Consider the following 6,948-nt stretch of genomic DNA (forward strand, 5'->3'; position numbering starts at 1 on the left):
TTATTTAATTTTTATAACCTTTACTTGGACTTCGAACAGCATCTCGTCCAGGAGACTACCTCATATTCACCATCACACCCATCTCAGGAGCCTACAGACCCATCTCAGGAGCCTTCTCAGGCGCCCGTTAACACACAGGTTTGATTAAATAAATAACGTTAATATATTCAATATAAATAAGAAATGGTACTAATATTTATATACTTTTCAGGTTCATCCTTCGGCGCCTGCGGTGGCGACTCCCGACGAGGAAGAGGTCGAGTTTCCAGACCGAGCTCAGCCTGAGGTTCTGAGCGTGCCAGCGGGACAAGATCCCAAGAAGAAGCACGTTCTAGTTAAGGGCGCAAGGGCTAGGGGAAAAGGAGATGATCATGACTTGGAGCGCCCGGTTATTAAGAGGAAAAAGGGCGACGGAGACGATGGCGAGGGCGGTGGGGATGGTATGAGCCTTAGGCCTAGGGATAGTCTCCGGCATACTACATGTGGGACCCATCCTCGATAGTGTATATACATTAGTGTTGTACAATTTATCGTAAATATTATACATTGTTTGCATATTTATAAATATTATCATTAGTCTTTATTATTGTTTATAGTTTCACATCCTAAATTGATAATTAAAAAAACGTGATACATTCGAAATAAAGTTAAGCATTAATTTAAAAATAAGACGAAACCCTAAAAGATAAATAACTTAAAGCTAATGACTACAAGTTTTCAAACAAAAAAGGACTTCGAGCACTTTTCAACTACTAAAACGATAATCCAAAGTATCATGTATTCTTGATGTGTTGAGCCTATTTTATTAATTGTACAAATATAACTAGAGTTCTATATAAAATATTGAAGTTTCGGAGTCTCAAAGCATGATTAATATACAGCTAAACTACGTAAAAAAGATAAATTACGTAAAGAGGAGTGAAGGTGGTGGGAATGGGAAGCTCCTATAACGCGGTAAAATAATGCGTTATAGGTGACTCACACTTTTGGATAGCGCATTATTTTACTGCGTTATAGCAGTTAACGGCTCTGTCTCCGTTAGTGCTATAGCGCAGTATTTTACTGCGCTATGGGTACTCTAGTAACTTATTTTTTTGTTGGGTATTTTGGTTCAAAAAAAAAATTTCGGGGGCATTTTGGTTCCGGACTCTTTCTTTTCACTCAATTTCAATTGTTTGCAATTCCTCTTTTGTTTTGTCTTCAAATGGCAATCATTACAACAATAAATGGCCAATGATTAGGCCATCATGATGTTCCCCACTTTATCTTCTCTTCCTTTTTCCTTTCTTTTTCTTCGCTTTTATTCAATTTTTCTCCAAATCTCTTAATCTTCACACTGCTTTATTCCTACATAATAAAAATATAATATTAACCACCAAGAAATATAATAGTACTCAAAAGACTATTAAAAGTATTACAATGTGAGGCAACAATGGCTAAATATATGCATTTTTAGACCGAACATCAAACATGAAATCTATATGCTCTGGAACCTTTATATATAAAGCCATCATAATCATCATCATGGTCATCATAAAAAAATTATCCATCTTTAGCATCATAAAAACTTTATGAGTCATGAATTTCTAACATTCTTGGAAATGAGGATTTTTATGGAATTCATGCATGGGTTTGTAGGAAAAGAATCATGCCTTTAGAAGCTCAATAATGTCATAAGGATCATGAGATTCGTGGCTTCTAGCATTTGTGGAACTAATGATTTTATGGGTATGACACAAAGGTTTATAACAAAAGGATCATGCCTTTAGAAAGAAAGGGACTAGCCTTAACATACCTGGAGGCTTATTTCTCGACTTTCCAACTTACTTCCTATCTTGAAATTTACTTAAGATCGTTCACAATCCTGTAATATACATATAAAACAATTCACACTATTATTAGACTCATCCTCACATGTTCGTCTTAAGCCTTTAATTCGAATCCATTTAAAATCTGCCAAAATTCTGGCAGCATCTCCCCTGTATATATGCCTAGCTCGAAATAACAATACCAACAACCAACAACAACAACAACCATACCAACATCAACAACAATATCATCAAGATTCTAAAAGATAAATATGTACAATTTCATCTAAAACTTTTTTCAAACCTCAATCCATACGCCAACAATACCAGCGCAATAATTATAACTCTTATTCTAGTAAATATTCCTAAATCAATATTAATAAAAAGAGATTCATACCTTACTTTTGCTACAATAGAAAAAGCTTCAATGTTTTCTTGAATCCAAGTCAACTCCAACACAAAACAAAACTATAATCGCAACTATACGTACCCGGACCTTGATTAATACTCCGTCAATTGAAATTTATGTAAAATCCTCACTTGGTGGTGTATATAAGCTCTCCTATGTTGGCTGAGCTTTCTAGAATATTTGGGAAATTTATTATGGATAAAATATGGATTTTACCCTTATATAGTGGATTAAAGTGGGTTGGCACTGTAGCAGCGTGCGATACTGTGCATTCGCGCAGTGCAGTCCCCTGCTCTGGCCGCCTAACTTGTAACATCCATAATTCTCTACTCCGACGTCATATCGACGAGCGGTTTGTTGCGTTGGAAACTAGACTGCATGAACTTCAATTTAGGCTTTTGATTTGCTTCAAAACTCCTCATATACTACTTCCTCAAAGTTGGGCCAAAATTGCCCCTCATACTATCTCCAAAGTCCCACAGACTTGATTTCCTTGATTCGCTTGACCTCCAATCCTTTACATAACTTATAATATGAGCTTAAACCCTCGTAACCATAAGATATACGCATGTAATCTCGTATACCTTTGGAGGTAACTCCAATGTTCATACTTAAAACATCCAATCACTTATAAATTTCAACGTACAAAACTACGGGGTGTAACAAATACCTTGCACAGGTTCACAAAAATCCTCAAGTTGCCTCTTCAGCTAACATAACGTGTCATTACAAGAGAATCTGAGCAATATCCAATCCAGCAGAATATCTCCAAGGAGCCACAACAGTAAAAAAAAATTATCCATAAAGATTTAAGAAAGAGGAAAATGAGCCTTCTTTAAAGCTAAAACACATGTTCATTTGAAAAGACTCACTGTCAAAATCAAATGAAGAATGAGGACAATGATAAGTCATATCCACTTGTTCTTTTGATCAAGGTTATAAAATGACCTGGTTTTTCTTGTTGACACAAAGTTCAACAAAAATGTAGCAGTAGCGCAATAAACATACACAACGCAACCAAATGGAATACATTCTAACATACTGCATACATATTGTTTACCAATATTGTCAAGTAACAGTAAATAATACATATGTATACCTTTTCAGCTACTGAATGATAGAAGAGTAGGTCATAGAACACCTATAGAGAAAGAAAAAAAACAAAATAATCGAATGCCTTGGGTTCATTAGTCCGCACAGTTCTCCAATAGCGCAAGTCATTTATATGAATCACATATTGCATAGAGTATTAACAGTAAGAAAAATAAAAAAGGAGAAGAGAAGAATTTCACCTTACAAGTCACACTTCATAAGAAGGAAGAAAAATTAAAAATAAGCAAGAAAAAATAAAATAAGCAAGAAAAACACATATTCTCAATATTAGATGACCGATCAAACTTCAAAGTTTACCCGAATATGGCAGACAATGTCTTTAAATGTGAGGCAGTAGGGACGCGAATGGAATGTTTAAAGAAAGAAAATTTTAATTTCTTTGTAAATGTGATAAAATGTACACATAGGACTGCAAGACGTGAATTATGTAAGAACGTGAAATCCCTGAAATACCCTTCATCATACCATTAAGCTTCACTTATTATAACCATTAAAGCCATCAATGTAATAAACGTTATAGCTATTACATATTTTAGTTATTACAGCATGATTGATAACTCCTTAACTATATATACATGTCCTGATTTCTCTTTAGACAGATAACAAAAATTAGTCCTCCTCTATTCTGATCCGCAGGGTTTTTTACGTAAAATTAATATTATGTTGTTTCTGCTCGTAATTTATACTGAAAGAGCTTTTTGAATCCTAGTGAATACATCTTTAGTGGTGAAATATTCTCACGGGCAATGTTCGTGACATACTTTAAGCTTTGAAAAATATCTATGATTTTCATATTTATTTCAATAAAATAATATATACAAAATGGCCTCCAAAATTAATGGTGTCCTGTGATCCCCTTCCCATAGGGTAGGTCTGCAAGTATGATATGACCCTATTAGGCACACTTTATTTGAAGGCTCACATTGAAGACCAAGGCATAGGACTCCAATCCATTCAAGCAAGGAGGATGACCAAAGGAGCATTGGAGACCCATGGAGAGGCATACAAGCCCCATAAGAAGGCCTATGAAGTATGGAAAGTAGCTTGGAGAGGAATGGATAAAGAAGCTACAAGAAAGAAGGCCAACACTCAAAGTGGCTAGAGGCGCAAAGGGATAGAAATGCAAATGTGGCTAGACATGAAAAATAAGGGGCATAGATGCAAATTGTCACAATTGCTAGCTTTGAAAATTGGATGATGGCTGTATGTACAAGAAGGAGCCTTTTTGAATTTCAAGCCAACATCCAACTAGTCAAACAAGACCCTTGCCTCATTAAGGACAATAATGTAATAGCTAGGTGCCTTCATATTTCCTAATAGTATAAGTAGGAGGTTTGACCTCATTTACAATTAGATTATGTTGAATGATGAAACTCTTATGAGAGATTGTTTAGTTGATAGCTTTAGTTTAATATAGATTGTTTGGTTGGATAACCAAGTGTTGATTTCTAGTTGTGAAGTGAATTGCTTTCCATATAATTCAATGTTGCTCATTTTTTGATTCATTTGAGTCGTTTGTTGATTCGAATTGCTTAGGTTCTAGGGTTTGTAAAATCCGATTGGAAGGGTTAGGGTTTCATATACCCTTTCTTGTCCATAGATTTCTTGCTCTTGGGTCAAGTATCTATCCATCTACCCCTCTCCCATCCCTAATCTTCCCCGTCCCTATTTTCCGTTTTCTTGTTCTTTAAGTTTTAGAGTTTCATACATTGAATCTTATCATTTGGTATCACAGCATAGGCTAAGAGATTGTTCCTACAATTTCTAATCCTAGCCTCAAAATCTGAAAATCCAAAAAAAAAAAAAATTGAAGATTTTGTTGTTTTGAAGTTGGATTTGAGTATGTTGAGGTGGAATACATCAAGATCCGAAGTTTGGTGAAGTTTGAAGGTGTTTTGAGAAATTCACCATTGAAGGCCCATCAAAGCTTGAAGAACACAATTGGGTCTTGTTGATTTGGATTGAGATTGACTTCAATAGGCCGTGGGCTTTGTTCTCCTAGTAAAGAGGAGCTTAGATCCGAAGGTTGGAACCAAACAAGTTGGAATTAAGGTACTTGGAATTTTGAATGTTCTTCATGTTCTTGAGGACATTCATACATTCATCTTGAGGAAGAAGACCAAAAAGGAAGGTTTGATCTAAAATTTTCCAAGTCCAAGTGCAAAAGGTGTTAAAACCAAAAGGGTACTTACTAGGTTGAGTGGGCCCAAAGAAGTCAGCAAGGTCAGAAAATCGACCCAAGATCCAAGAAATTCGAGTACAGAAAGTCATCAATGGAACTGGTATAATTTTCTACGATCCGTCAAATTTCACACTTTTACCACCGTATAAAATACGCAAGTCTCTGATTCATTAAACGGAGTCATTTTGCGGACCGTCGAAACTTAGACGGACCAAAATTTCATTTATTTTCTGATTTTAGCATTCCAATTTCTTGTGTCTTTCAACTAATAACCATTTATTAGTTGTTCCTACTTGTGTTTACTAGTTATTGTGTCAGCATTTCTTTCGTGATAATTTCTTTCAAGCCTTTCTTCGTTTTATTTCGTTGAAACTTTATTGGCTCTCGACCTTTTATTTTTGAGTCGTCCGTCTTTATTTTTACAAGAATCCATTCTTCCACAAAGTATAAGCAACCGAGTGAATTTGATTGGTTACGCGATTCATCAACAACTTCGAAAGAGCACGGAGTATGGTAAGGTTGAGAGTTCATTACGAGTGACGTGGGGCTTTTATTACTAATATTGTTTGCTAGTTTTGCAGGTCATTATGTCTAACCAAGGAGATAGAACGCACGAGATAGGAGATATGTCCTCCATAGCAAGCTCATTGGCTATGATCATGAATCAAATATCGGGCTTGACATCGAGGATGGAAGGTGTGGATGGGAAGTTGAATGGTATGGATGCGTGGATGGTGAGTATTGAGAAAATTCAAGCGGATGGTTCGAGTAGAATGGGCACTCCTCGTTCTAGGACTGAAGGTGATGGGGATAAAATACAAGATATCACACTAACCATTACCCCGGGGCAAGCACATACCTTGTGCAACCCCAAAACCACAACCACCTCCACCCAAAGAGCTCCACTACCCCAAACAACCAACCTTCGAATCCAAAACTCCACATTCCAAAACACCAATCAACAAACCTATCCCCAAGATTACCAAAACAACCCGAATGAGGAAATCCCTCAAGTAATCTTACAACAAGCACCCCAAGCCCAAATACAAGATCCCTTTCTTAATCAAAACCAATACAAAAGCCAATACCAATACCCCATGAATGAAGAGAAGTATGAGGACTATCCACAAGATAGGTGGTGGGATGATAACCGGCAAGGAGAAAGGCGTGGATGGATGAATAACCGGGGAAGGGGAGGAAGAGGAGGCTTCGAGAAATTTTCGAGCCATGAACCTAGATTCCAAGGTCATGAAGGGCCCAAGGTTATGAAGACCGGGGAAGATGGCAAGATAATGAGCGGAATTTGAACACCGTCAAGGTGAACCTTCCTACTTTCCAAGGAGGTAGCAATCTCGAAGAGTTCTTTGAATGGAAATTGCAAAGTGAGCGCATCTTCCTTACAAACAATGTGTCCGTGGCCTTAAAGACAAAGTATG

This window comes from Lycium barbarum, chromosome 8 (assembly GCF_019175385.1).
Source record: "Lycium barbarum isolate Lr01 chromosome 8, ASM1917538v2, whole genome shotgun sequence".
NCBI classification, from domain to species: domain Eukaryota; kingdom Viridiplantae; phylum Streptophyta; class Magnoliopsida; order Solanales; family Solanaceae; genus Lycium; species Lycium barbarum.